We start from the raw sequence: 13,881 nt of genomic DNA on the forward strand, positions 1-13,881 counted from the left end.
ATTAGAATTTAGGTGCACTGCGTTATAGAATACGAAGAGAAAGTTGTACACGTAAATTCTAATTAAAGCCAATTGGTTAAGTACCATTTATTGGCACTGATTAGTTTGTTAATCAATTAAGTTGTGCACGCAATTTGGCCATGTGGCCAAATTAGCGCACACAACTTAAGGTGCCATATACAGAATTTGGGGGTTAGCGTTTAGCAGCTAACCAACTATATCATGCAATATAACTGGCTAGCCACAAATATTAAGGGTTTTGCTGGTTGAGCTTAATGACCAAATCGGACCGCCTAAATAGCAGACCTATCTTTGGCCACTATAAACTTAACTGGCCAGTGCTGAATGTTAACTTGCCCAGTTAAGTTTAAGCTGGCCAAAAAAAAAAAAAAAACTGGACATTCAATGACGATCACCAGAAATGGCCTGGCATTGAATTCCGGGCTCAGCACCAATCACAGCACTTTGCCAGCCTGCCTCCCGCAGGCTGAATATCAACCAGTATATGATAACTGGAAGACATATCCCTGGCCTGCCCATGCTCCACCTATATGTACACCCCCTTGCAGTTAGGCACTATGGTAATTAGGCTGAACTGTATAGAATAGTACCTAATGCATAAAGACGCCTGTGAACTAATGGCACATAAGTGGTACATACCTCCAGGTAGCAGCTTATGGAATTGCCCAGAATGAGGCCGGTCTTCAATGCCATTTACCTGGGCAAGTAGAAATTTATCTGAGCTAATTATTTGACTAAAAAATGACCTCCTTTGCCCAGCTAAATGTATATCTGGATTATCATAGTGCATGTACTTTCATGGAATTCAAAATACGCATTTCTATTGATGTGTTCAGATTGGGGGAGAAAAACAATTTTACCCTCTCCCTTCCCTGCCCACCCATACAAATAGTAGATGGAAAGAACAAAGCTGTTTTTAGGTGCCTACTTTAAAGCTACAGATTTTCAAAAGGTCATTAAGTATTTGATGTTCTTAACATTTTTTTACTGTGGTGTGCCCAGGTAGATTGCTAGCAACATGGACCATTCAGAATTACCAATTAAATCTTATTAAGGGAGTGACATCATGATAGAACACTGGGCTGACAATAAGGGAAGCCCAGTTCAAATCCCATGCTGCTTCTTGTGATCTTAAGCATGTCACTTAATCCTCAATTGCCTCAAGTACAAATTGCCCTTATATAGAAAGATGACACCTAGCTGTAGTATCATGAGATTACTGGTGTCATATGCAGTCAAAGAGAGTGAAACTCTCTTTTTTCCTGAGAGGGTGGTGGTGGACACCTGGAATAAACTTCTTGAAAAGGTTTTAGAAGCCAAAACAGTGACAGAACTCATGCATAGGATAGACAAAGGGATGAATTCTATATATGGTGCTGAAAAAGTTATACAGGGAACCACAGTAGCAGAGGACCAATGTCACTACATGGAGAGAAACCAGCAAAAGGAGTAGTGGAGTTAGCAGGGCTCTTCCACAGACAACCAGAAGACTAGAGTTCTAATCATCAAAGTATTCTTCAAAAACCTTTTATTCTTCAAAACCCCACACAGGGCCAGATGCGCTAAACTTAACGAGCCCTTAACAAGCCATTAACGAGCAAGTAGTAAACCCTGGCATGCACTAGTACTTTGATGATTAGAACTCTCGTCATCTGGTTTTCTGTGGAAGAGTTCTGCTACCTCCACTATTCCTTTTGCCGAAAAAGTTAAGCATGATGTAAATCTTCATGCTTAAATTATGTGTATTTCTCCCTTATTCCATAACTATGTGCATTAATTTTAAGAATGCCCCATTCCACTCATGACCCTCCTATTTCTGCACCCTCTATTTGAATTCACATGTAAAATTTAGGCATGGATCCCATGCCTAAATTTATGCACATATATTCCAATTAAATCTAATTGGTGCCAATAATTTCTTAATTACAAGCCAATTATTGACAGTAATTAGCTCATTATTCAATTAAATTGCACACATGCCCAAATTTCTATGCACACTTTTTATAGTGACTTTTATAGAATTAGGGGGAAAGGAATTATTAGGAAAGGGGACAGTGAAATATCCAGAGTACCTGAATGTAACTCACCTTGAGCTACTACTGAAAAAGGTGTGAGCAAAATCTAAATAAATAAAAAAATAAATAAGACTGAAAATACTATAATGCCCCTGTATCGCTCACCTTATTGCATTCAGTTCTGGTTGTCGTATCTCAAAAGAATATTGCGGACTTAGAAAAGGTTCCAAGAAGAGTGACCAAAATGATAAAGGTGATGAAACTCCTCTCATATGAGGAAAGGCTAAAGAGGATAGGGCTCTTCAGCTTGGAAAAGAAACAGATGAGGGGAGATATGATTGAGGTCTACAAAATCCTGAGTGGTGTAGAGCAAATAGTGGTGAATTGATTTTTTACTCATTCCAAAATTATAAAGATTAGGGGACACATAATGAAGTTACATGAAAATACATTTAAAACAAATAGGAGGAAAGGTGGAACTCTTTGCCAGAGGATATGGTAACAGCGGTTAGTATACTTGGGTTTAAAAAAGGTTTGGACAAGTTCCTGGAGGAAAAGTCCATAGTCTGTTATTGAGACAATCATGCTACCCTGGGATTTGTAGCATGGAATGTAGCCACTATTTGGATTTCGGTCAGGTACTTGTGACCTGGATTGGCCACTGTTGGAAGCAGGATACTAAGCTAGACGGACCATTGGTCTCACTCAGTATGGCTGTTCTTATTTTCCTATGTTTTGATATGTTCTGTTAGGTGCCCCAGTGATGTGTGGTGAGCACCTATTATTTAACATCATCTGTGCTCCCCAGTACTGTTATAGAATACAAGTATAAGCCATCTTTGCATAAATGCAGTATGGGTACGTGTAACTGGGAGCAGTTGCGCACCACAGCACTTCTCATTTTGGAGGGCGTAGAAGACGGCAGGCTTTGAGCATGCTCAGATATTCAAGGTCCCGTGACATTCTTCTGTAATGCTGACTGTATTATTGCTTTCCAGAGAGAAAGGAAGTAAAAAACTAAACTCTTTGTAACAGAGAGTGGGAAAGAAAATTTTGGTGGCGCCATGCCATGCTACTTGTGGATCCCCCTGTTCCAACACCTTTGGCGCTGCCTGAAGTTCAGAGCTTCCCTTGGAATCAGCGGCTTGCCACTTCACCTATTTCTTCCCAACCTGCCAGCTCTTCCTTCAGCTACTTCCCCATTTTGCCAAAGTCAGCAGGTTTGAAATCCAGAACTTTGAGTTTGGGTGTCCCTAGTCTCCACCTTAGCTTTTTTATTAAACCCCACTGCCACCCAGATGGACACTAAGGAGCCCTTTTTCAGAGCGGTGGTATAGCCCAAAGTGGGCTTACCACTTGCTCTTCTTGGACTACCACCGGCCCAACGCAGCCGCTGGTGGTAGTCCCGCCCCGAGCGCATGCCATTTCCAGGGGGAAAAGAAAAACCCCAGAAGTGGCTTGCGTGGCGATAACCAGGCAGTAATCGGGTATAATCATATGCTGCCCAGTTACCGCCGGGTTAGCGTGGGGGCACTTTTCATCACCTCAATGGGTGGCAGTAAGGGCCATCTGTCAGAAGTAGTAGTTACAGGTTGAGCATTCAATAGCTTATTTACTAGTGTTGGGGTTTTTTTGCCTATAAAGTTTGAATAGTAAGTGGTTTTTGTTTTGATAATCATGCTCTTGTATGATTTTAGAATTTTTTTCCAATTAGTCCATTATTCATTGTGTTTTTAATCCAAATTCTTTCTTGCCTTCTACATTTACTGTCCCAAATTCTTTCTTGTCTTTTACATTTAGTTAAGTTCTGGCCTGGAATGACTTACAGGCTTATTTTCGAAAGAGAAGGGCGCCCATCTTTCGACACAAATCGGGAGATGGGCATCCTTCTGTCCCCAAATCGGCATAATCGAAAGCCGATTTGGGGCATCCCCAAATGCTTCCCGTCTCTTACCACATCGCCATGTGTGTGAGGGCTTTTTTACCCACTGCGGTAAGAAGGGCCCTAAGGTGCAGGAAAAATGGCCCCCGCCACTAGCACAGGACCCTTTTTCCCGCAGCTTGGTAAAAGCCCCCCTAAATCTAGTAGCATCTCCTCTTCCCTGGTAGGTTCCACCACCATTTGTCTGAATAAAGCCCCTTGTAAGGCATCCACTGTTTTTCTATTACTTTCCGGATTTGCAGCTGGGATACTCCAATTCACATCCAGTAGATTAAAGTCATCCAGTATCATCACCTCTCCTTTCGTTACCATCTTTAAAATATCATGGATTAGATTTTTGTCCAGTTAAGAGGTCTGTGGTCTATACCAGTGTGAATGAAAGTGCCCTTTTGTCTTTACAACATGCTCCACAGGGCTTCCTCATCTTCATATCCCCTGCATTTCAGTTGCTTTAAAGTTTTATTTTTCAAATCCTTCTTAACGGCTGTTAATTCAAATCTCAGGATCCTCAAATGAACTACATCAGCAAACTCCCAAGATACATAAACACCTCTCTACTGTTTTCACAAGACCTCAGCGGCATGACTCAGGGCTCAATTTTGTGACATAGAGAACTACTCCTCCCCTTTTCTGCCATCTCTATCCCTCCTGAATAGACTATAACTGGATATTTTAATATCCTATTCATGAGACTCAATGAACCATGTCTCTGTTAGCAGCCACAATGTTCAAGTCAATTTCAACCATTAGGGCCTCCAGATCAGGGATATTATTGTCTAGACTGTGAGCATATGTGTTGTGAAGACTCCAGCAGAACTGGCAAGAAAACCTTTAGGCAAAGACCTTGGAAGGGCTAACAGTCTCTTGAGAACTCAGGAGACTACAAATCCCAGCTTCCCCAGAGAAGGTTACATGCCCCTGTCCTAGAGGGTAGGCCTTTCCATTCCCCTGAGAACCAAGAGGTCTACAACTCCCAGCTGCCCCGGGATAGAACACCTGACCCACTAAGGAGGGTAGTACGCACTACAATTCCCAAGCTCCTCGAGAGGAGGGTCATGACCTGCTCAGGGGGCCCAATCAGGAGGATTTCTACTGGCATGAAAGAATTAAAGAGAGAATTGAACCTGAGTCACGTTGTTCACTGCACTGACCAGTAGCCTACTAAATTCAGTTGCTTGCTGCTTGCCTAGGAATGGTCATCATATCTGGAGCTGTCACAGAGCTTGGTATCTACTGTCACTCTCACATCTCACACTGGGGGATTAAGAGGGAGTCATGCCTTAATCCCTACAGTGGTCAGCTGGTCAGTTAGGGCACCTTTTTCTGACTTAGTTCTGATTGAAACAGGTCTAGATTAAAACATACTTCTTTTTTGTCTTGGGCCTTTTATCTGTTCCATTATGGCTGAAAAATGTCGAGACTGTAAGCCCACCCATCCCGCCCAAAACATTCTTCTAACATATACCCTTACTATTAGGACAAACTTGGGGGTCCTTTTACTAAGCTGTGGTAATAGGGGGTCTGTGCTAGCATCACCGCGTGTTTTTGATGTGCACTGAAGCCCCCTTTTACAGCAGCAGGTAAAAGGCTGTCCCTTTTGGGGTTTTTTTTAAAGAAATGGCGATGTGCTAAATGAACCACTTATCGCATGGCCATTTCAGGGGGGAGCGCTTACCGCCACCCATTGAGGTGGCGGTAAGGGCTCCCATGCTAGCCCAGTGGCAACCAGGCAATGATTACTGCCGGGTAAGCACCGGTGCTACAAAAATAGAAAATATTTTTGTAGCACTGGAAATGGCGCATGCTGGGGCTGGGAATTACCTTTGGGCTCCTGTGGTAGTAAAAAGGACCCTTGGTGAAAAATGTTACAATTCTGCTTTTTCAAAAATCATGATTTAAATGTTTTGCCCTCCCGCGGGAGGTGGTGGAGATGAAAACGATAATGAAATTCAAACACGCGTGGGTTAACACAAAGGAATCCTGTTTAGAAGGAACGGATCTACGGAATCTTAGAAGAGATTGGGTGGCGACGCCAGTAATTGGAGAGTAAAACCAATGCTGGGCGGACTTCTACGGTCTGCGCCCTGATCATGGCTGAATAGATATGGATGGGCTGGAGTGTAAATTTTAAAGGGGCTTCGACGTTAACTTCAGAACTTTTAACACAAGAAGAGTGCTGGGCAGACTTCTACGGTCTGTGCCCTGAGAAAGGCAGGGACAAATCAAACTCGGGTATACATATAAAGTATCACATACCATGTAAAATGAGTTTATCTTGTTGGGCAGACTGGATGGAACCTTCAGGTCTTTATCTGCCATCATTTACTATGTTACTATGTTGGCGAGAAAAACATCTATTTGCTGCTTTTGAGATGGTTTTCTCTTTTGTAAATGAGAACCATAGTGTGCAGCAGCAAAAGATTTTCACTTTATTGTTGAAAAATTTGGCTTTCCCCCAATCTTCATTATAGTTTTTGATCATTTTACACATTTGTGTGAACACAAATATTTTAACCTGCATTAAAACTGTATAATGTGCATCATTCAATTGTACTTGCATTAATTCATAACTTAAATTGATTTTGTGCACGCCAAAAAGTTTAAACCATTTTAAGGAACCAAGGGGCCCTTTTACAAAGGCACGTTGAAAAATGGCCTGCGGTAGTGTAGACTTGTGTTTTGGGCGCACACAGAATCATTTTTCAATGCACCTGTAAAAAGTGCCTTTTTAAAATTTTTGCCGAAGACGGACGTGCGGCAAAATGAAAATTGCTGCATGTCCATTTTGGGTCTGAGACCTTACCGCCAGCCATTGACCTAGCGGTAAAGACTCACGCAGTAACCGGGCGGTAACGACCTATGCGCGTCAATTGCCACTTGGCCTGCATCCGATACGTGCGTCCGAAATAAAAATATTTTTTGGACATGTGTATCGGACGTGCACCAAAAATAAAATTACCACAAGAGCCACGTGGTAGCCGAGTGGTAACTCCATTGTGGCACACTTTGGGTGCGCGTAGACGCTTACGTGGCTTAGTAAAAGGGCCCCCAAAAGCACATCCCTTTTCAACACAAATCTTGCTTAGAAAACTTGTCAGTCTGTAGTTGAAAACATGTTTCCTCTGTTCAATTTCTATGGTAAAACACTTTCTAAAGATGTGTTTCACTGTCAGAAAATTATCTGTGGAATCAGTATATAAGCTTCAGATACATATAGGAGCTGGCATGAAATCACCAGTATATGTTGTGTTATGTGGCTTCCGATTGTCTATCAGCATATTTTCTGTTTTTGATACTTTTGACATAAAAGCTACTGTGAAGTTTCTGTCACTGTCATTTTAGGGCCATAGGAAAGATGCAATCCATCAGTGCTTTGAGTTAAATAATTGTAGACTTTAAAAATTGTACTGCACAGAGCTGTCATGTGATCGAGGTAATGATAGCAGAGATGATTAAACATCGGTATAAAAGACAGTTCAGTAGAAACCTTAACTAGATAGATACTTGTACTGTGGCAATCAGGTTTTACTTCTTTAAATTTTGTGACTACCTTAGCAATCAAGTATCAGGCAGATTGTGATGACTTTTGAAGCAACTGCATACATTTAGGCATCTAAAGTCTGTTCCAGCTACAATCATGCATTAATTCTTCATGTCAGGCATCCTTTCTGGTCATTAACCATTCCTTAATAATAAGAGAACATTGATATTTTAAGGTAACAGGTAATAAATAATGTGACTTATCCAATCAATCCTTTTGCTAAAATATTATTATCTCTTGACAGGCTCATTAAAGTACAGATACCAGGATCTGATAAAACATTTTACTGCTCACGCTTTTTTATACTTTCCTTTCTTTTAATTTAATTCGCCTATCCTGAAAGCATACTGTCCATTGCAATTACTGAATGAGCATTTAATCCAGCGTACTATAAGTGAAGAATTCTAATCTTCTTTCTTTCATAGGAAAATGATCAACGGGTACTTTGACAAACAGTCACTTTCTCCAGACTTAAGGGGCTGATTCACTAAAGTTTTGTGGACATTTACACTGGCATAAACAGCAGGTTAGACCAGCATAAACCCCCATGCTAAACAAATGGAGGGTATTTTTCTAAACAGGTCACATATGTGCTTTCCTGTTCCGGGGCAGAGAAAGCAGGGAAGCAGCAGAGCCGACGCAGCTCCCAGTGACGTGCACTGGAGGCGGATCGGCCCTCCCGCCTGCCCCCCGCTGCAAGGTAGGGTGCGTTTTGGGGGGTGCGCTCCGGAGGGGGGGGCACCGTGCCCTGCCCCCGGGGGGGGGGGGGTGCAGCGGCGACCCGCCCCGGGTGTCAGGCACCCTCGCTACAGCACTGGTAAGTAGAAGCCCATTTTCAGCCTATTTATAAAGATAATTATAGGGACTGGACCTATGTATCTTTATAAAATATTAATGATAAAGCACCAGAAATCATACTTACTGAAGCACAGCCATTTACATCTAAGGAGAAGGTGGACATGTTTACACATAAAAGTAAGGGAAATGGGATGGGATTTGATATACATCCTTTCTGTGGTTACAATCAAAGCGATCCCCATATCATATTCAGGTACTTATTTTGTTCCTGGGGCAATTGAGGGTTAAGTGACTTGCCCAGAGGCACAAGGAGCTGCAGTGGGAATTGAATTTGGTTCTCAGGCTGCTGTACTAACCATTAGGCTACTCTTCCATGCCAAGTGCCCCTGTGTGAATATTATAAACAACACATGTAAATCGTGGCTTTAATTACAGCCCATGCAAACTCCATTCCTAAACAAAGAAACATGAAGGCAGATAAAGACCATCCCCCAGATATTCAAAACCATTTAACTGGCCAGGAAAGGCACCTGGCTGATTAAATGGTACATAACTGGCTTTTTGGCGATATTCAGCAGGGGATAACTGGTTGTCTCCTGCTGAATATTGCTGGTTATTGACTAGCAGATGACCGGTTATATCGCCCAATATAACTGGCTATCTGACGATTTTTAAAGACGGTTTAGTGGCCATATTTAGCCGTATGAAGACATGGGATATCTTTGGTTGGTTTAAAGATAACCATCTAGTGCTGAATATCACTTTAGCCAATTATCTTTATACCGGCAAAAAATAAACTGGATATTCAATGCCAGTCACCGGAAATGGACTGGCATTGAATATCCGGGTTTAGCGCCAACTGCAGGAGTTAGACGGTCTAACTCCCGCGGTCTGAATATCAGCCCCCATTTGGCCTATCCAGTCTGCCCATTCATGCCATCTACTATCTCTTCTTTTAGAGATCGTATGTACTTGTCCCAAGCCTTCTTAAATTCAGATACAGTTTTCGTCTCCACCACCTCCACTGAGAGGCCTTTCTATTAATTCACCACCTTTTCTGTGAAGAAGTATTTCTTCAGGTTACTTCTGAGTCTATCCCCTTTCACCTTCACCCTATGCCCCCTCATTCCAGAGCTTCCTTTCAGTTGAAAGAGACTCACCTCCTGTGCATTTATGCCATGTAGGTTTTTAAACATCTCTGTATCTCCTCTCTCCTGCCTTACTTCTAAAGAATACATAATGAGATCTTTAAGACTGTTCGCAATAAAATAAAATAAATGTGCATACATTCCTGTCATATACATTTATGTGCCTAACCACTGAGATAATTGTATAAAAGCCCTATTATAAGACAAGAAAATCATTTATAAAATTACTCCCTAAGGGCAGGGCTGCTGAGAGACAGAACCGGACCTGGGGCACGGCCTCCGCAGCCTCTGCCATGGCCACCCCCCCACTTGGGCCACAGCTGCTGCTGCCCCTCCCTAACGGGGTTGCCACCCCCCACTCAGGCCTCTGCTACCCCTCGCCTCCTTACCTTCCAGCACCTGTTCCTCACTCGGTCTGTCACTCTCCTGCTCCTATGTGCTGGGACCCAGGTTATCGCTTTAACACAATCACTCAGATCCTGACACACAGGAGCAGGAGAAAGACAGACTGAAGGAGCAGAACCTTTTGGCGCTGGGACCCAATTGAAGGCCAGGCCCAGGGAATCTTGCCCCCTTGCTTAGAATACTGGCATAAAGAAGACTGCCTAGGAGACTCACAGTAGATGCCAGGGGCCAATAGGCAGTAGAGGAGAATCTGATTTGAAGAGGGATTTGAGAGCCTACCCTGGGAGAAAGCAGAGATGAAGAGGCTAAGCCCAGAGCACAGCCGATTAAATTTGAGATTGGACAGGATCAGGATCCAAACATGGAGTAGGAATTAGGTATGGATCAAGAATCATAGGTAGAGTGGGAACCAACCATTGTGCAGGAATCAGTCATGAGACAGGATCCAAGGGTAGTGTAGGAATCAAGTAGAGAAAACTCACAGTGAAGCAACACAAGGAACTATCACTTATGTGCATAACTTCTAACTTTAGTCATCAGCATTTACATGGCGTAAATCAGTGGTTCCCAAACCTGTCCCGGGTGAAACCCCCCAGCCTGTCAGGTTTTTAGGATATCCACGATGAATATTCGTGAGAGAGATTTGCATGCATCTCCTCCACTACATGCACATTTCTTTCATGAATATTCATTGTGGATATACTGATTCTCTCAGGACTGGTTTGGGAACCACCGTGTAAGTGCTCGCACCTAAACTTAGGTATGCGCATACTGACTTATGCTCTTTTCTATAATGGCAATTTCATTGTAGAATTGGTGTTTAACACCCATATTTTTGGTGCTTTTTCTAGAATCTACCCCTTTAGTGATTAGTGTGCACTCATTGGTCACCGCTGTCCCCACTCAGTGCTTGGATATCTACTTTTGGAATTCAAATATTGTCTTTGCTGATGATATTTTCTAATTGTGTCCTGCATTGGACATTTCTGAACATACATTATCAATGCTAATTGAAAATATCACTAGGATTGATTCATGGACTAATATTGTCTTTTTTGGGAACTACGATTCTTTGCCTCAAAAATGTTTACAATTATCTACAGGTGAAATTTTGCAGTTTACTAATAAGTCTAAAATTCTAGATGTAATTTTGGATTTGAGATTTTCCTTTGATGACCATATTACATTTCTTGTAAAAAATATTGTAATTTCTGACTGCATCAGCTTAGAGCAATTCGGTCCAGTCTTAGTATAGGAAGTTTCAGAAGTATAGCCCAGACTGTCCTTCTACCATATCTTGATTATTGCAACTCTTTCTATGGCAGACATACATTGAAGTTATTATGAAGATTACAACTTCTTCAGAACACAGCTTCCAGATTGATTCTAGAGTTAATAGACTTGAGAGAATGACTCCTCTTTTTAATAGGTTAAATTGGCTTCCAGTTCATTCGTATATTAAATTTAAAACAGCCTGTATGGTTTTTAAAACCTTAGTGGAACAAAATTCAGTCTGCTTATCTGAATATTTGATTTTACTGTCTGTTTGACAAGCTTTTGGTTCTAGACACCTAAATACTTTGTTGTTTCCAAATTTCTGAGGAGCCCAGGTTTAAGAGCTACCTAAGCAGGGGCGTAGCTACGTGGGGCCATGGGGGCCTGGGCCCCCCTAGATTTGCCCATGGACCCGCCTGCTGACGACCCTCTCGACATACCCCCCTCCTGATGCCAACAACCCACCGTCGCCATCACCTACCTTTGCTGGCGGGGGACCCCAACCCCCGCCAGCCGAGGTCCTGCTCTTCCCAATCCCGCGCAAGGCTTTGTTCTAGTCTGATGGCCTGCAGACTCACAGAAACAGAATGAAGTGGCGGGGGGGGGGGGGTCAAAGTTGGTGGGGGGGGTTAGCAGTAGCAGGGGGGTGGCAATGGCGGGGGGGGGTCAAAGTTGGTGGCGGGGGTTCGCAATGGCGGGGGGGGGGGGGGGCTAAAATGTGCCCCCTCACCTCGGGCTTTGGACCCCCCCTCCCGCATAAGTCTGGCTACGCCCCTGTAAGTAATTCTTTTCAATATTTAGCTGTAAAAATTTGGAATGATATTCCTTATCAGATTAGATCTATTTTGTTTTGTTTAAAAACAGTTGAAGGCTTTTTTGTTTTCAGATATAAACTCGGGGCCCTGTTTACTAAACCACACTGTAGGCACACTATTGTTTTTAGCGGCCACTAAAAATTAGCACGTGCTAATGCTAGAGACACCCATAGGAATATATAGGTGTCTCTAGCATTAGTGCACGCTAAATTTTAGCACACACTAAAAACGCTAGTGCGCCTTAGTAAACAGGGCCCTCAGTTTTATTTAGATTGAATTATTTTAGGGCTAGGTTTCCTAAGTGGCGCTATGGGCACGTTAGCATTTTTAACGTGCGTAAATGGTTTACGCACATTAAACGCTAATGCGCTCATAAAAATATATAGGCATGTTAGCATTTAATTCGCCTTAAATTTACAGACGCATTAAAAACGCTAAAGTGCCTTAGTAAATATACCCCTTAGTGTGTTATTTTGTAATTCCATCTGATTGAGATGCTTCTTTTCTTGTTATGTACAATGAATAGAATAGAAAAACAAAACCTAAAAACAAAAACCCAAAACTTAAATGGCTGCATGTGTGTGGATGTGTCAAGTTGCACTTATATGGCGATTCTGGCTGTAAAGAACTGATGCCGGTGCCGGGCAGACTGGTATGGTCTGTGACCCGTATATGGCAATCCGGTTTAGGATGGGCTGGAGAGAGCTTCAACAGCAACTTCAGGGCCTCTTTTACTAAGGTGCGCTAGAGTTTTTAGCGCGCACTAATATTTAGGGCACGCTAAATGTTAGAGACATCCATAGGAATAAATGGACGTCTCTAACATTTAGTGCACCTTAAATATTAACGCACGCTAAAAACGCTAGCGCGCCTTAGTAAAAGAAGCCCTCGGTAGCTGGAGTGTGAGGACAGTGTCGGACAAGAAGATTTGGATAGGTTGGAGTGGGCTTCAACAACAACTCCAATAGTTGCAACATAAGGACAGTGCTGGGCAGACTTCTAAGGTCTATGTCCCAGAAATGCCAAAGAAAGACAATGATCAAGTATTTTATATTTATTTTTATTTTTAGGACATTTATACCTTGTCTTTTGCCACAGGTTTGCAGCCCCAAAGTGGCTTACAATGAACTAATAAAATAAATGAACTACAGTTACAGGTACATTACAATAGTTAGGGCAGGAGAGCAGAATGAGAAGGGAAAGGGAAAGGTAAGGGAGGCAAAGATGGGTAGCAGAAGTCCAGGTGTGCCAAGAGGGATGATAGAAGTCCAGCCTGACGAGAACAAGACCAGCAAGGTGAACGAAGATCTGAAGAAACAGCAGCAGCAGGCAGAGGCAGGACGACGCTGGAGACAGGCTTCCTCTGCGACAGAGTCAGCAGTGCAGGAGTCAAGATGGCGGACCAAACGGCCGTCTTCCACGACACCAACCGTCAAGGCAGTCCAAGCCAGGGACCTCTTCCACTGCACCTCCATCTGACTGGCCGAAGAAAAGAGTCGAGGAACAAATCTGAAGACAGAAGAATGCGAAGACAGCAGACTCCCCGATGGATGAGGTGACGAGCAGGGGAGAGCAACAGCACAGTGTTCAACGGTCGAGCAGCAGCGACAAGGCTCAGTTAGAGCACAGTGGGCCAGTCCCACGGAACGGAGGGAGCTGGCGGTACAGACGAACCGAGGGGGCCCAAAAACAGAAGAACACCATCCCGATCGAGCACCCCGCCCCGACCGGGCACTCGCAAATGCTCCGGTAAAGTGAACAGGCCGTACGCTGGCGCCAAAGTGCGAAGATTGCCAGCAGCTCCCCGACAGAGCTTGCTCCAGGACAGGTGGTAAGAGGAGCCCCAGGTCTCTGCGGACCCCAAGGCCAGGTTCTGGTCAGTGCCCCGCTAGAAAACGGGCGAGCTCCGAGATGGGATCGG

Source organism: Microcaecilia unicolor, chromosome 4 (assembly GCF_901765095.1).
Source record: "Microcaecilia unicolor chromosome 4, aMicUni1.1, whole genome shotgun sequence".
NCBI lineage: Eukaryota > Metazoa > Chordata > Amphibia > Gymnophiona > Siphonopidae > Microcaecilia > Microcaecilia unicolor.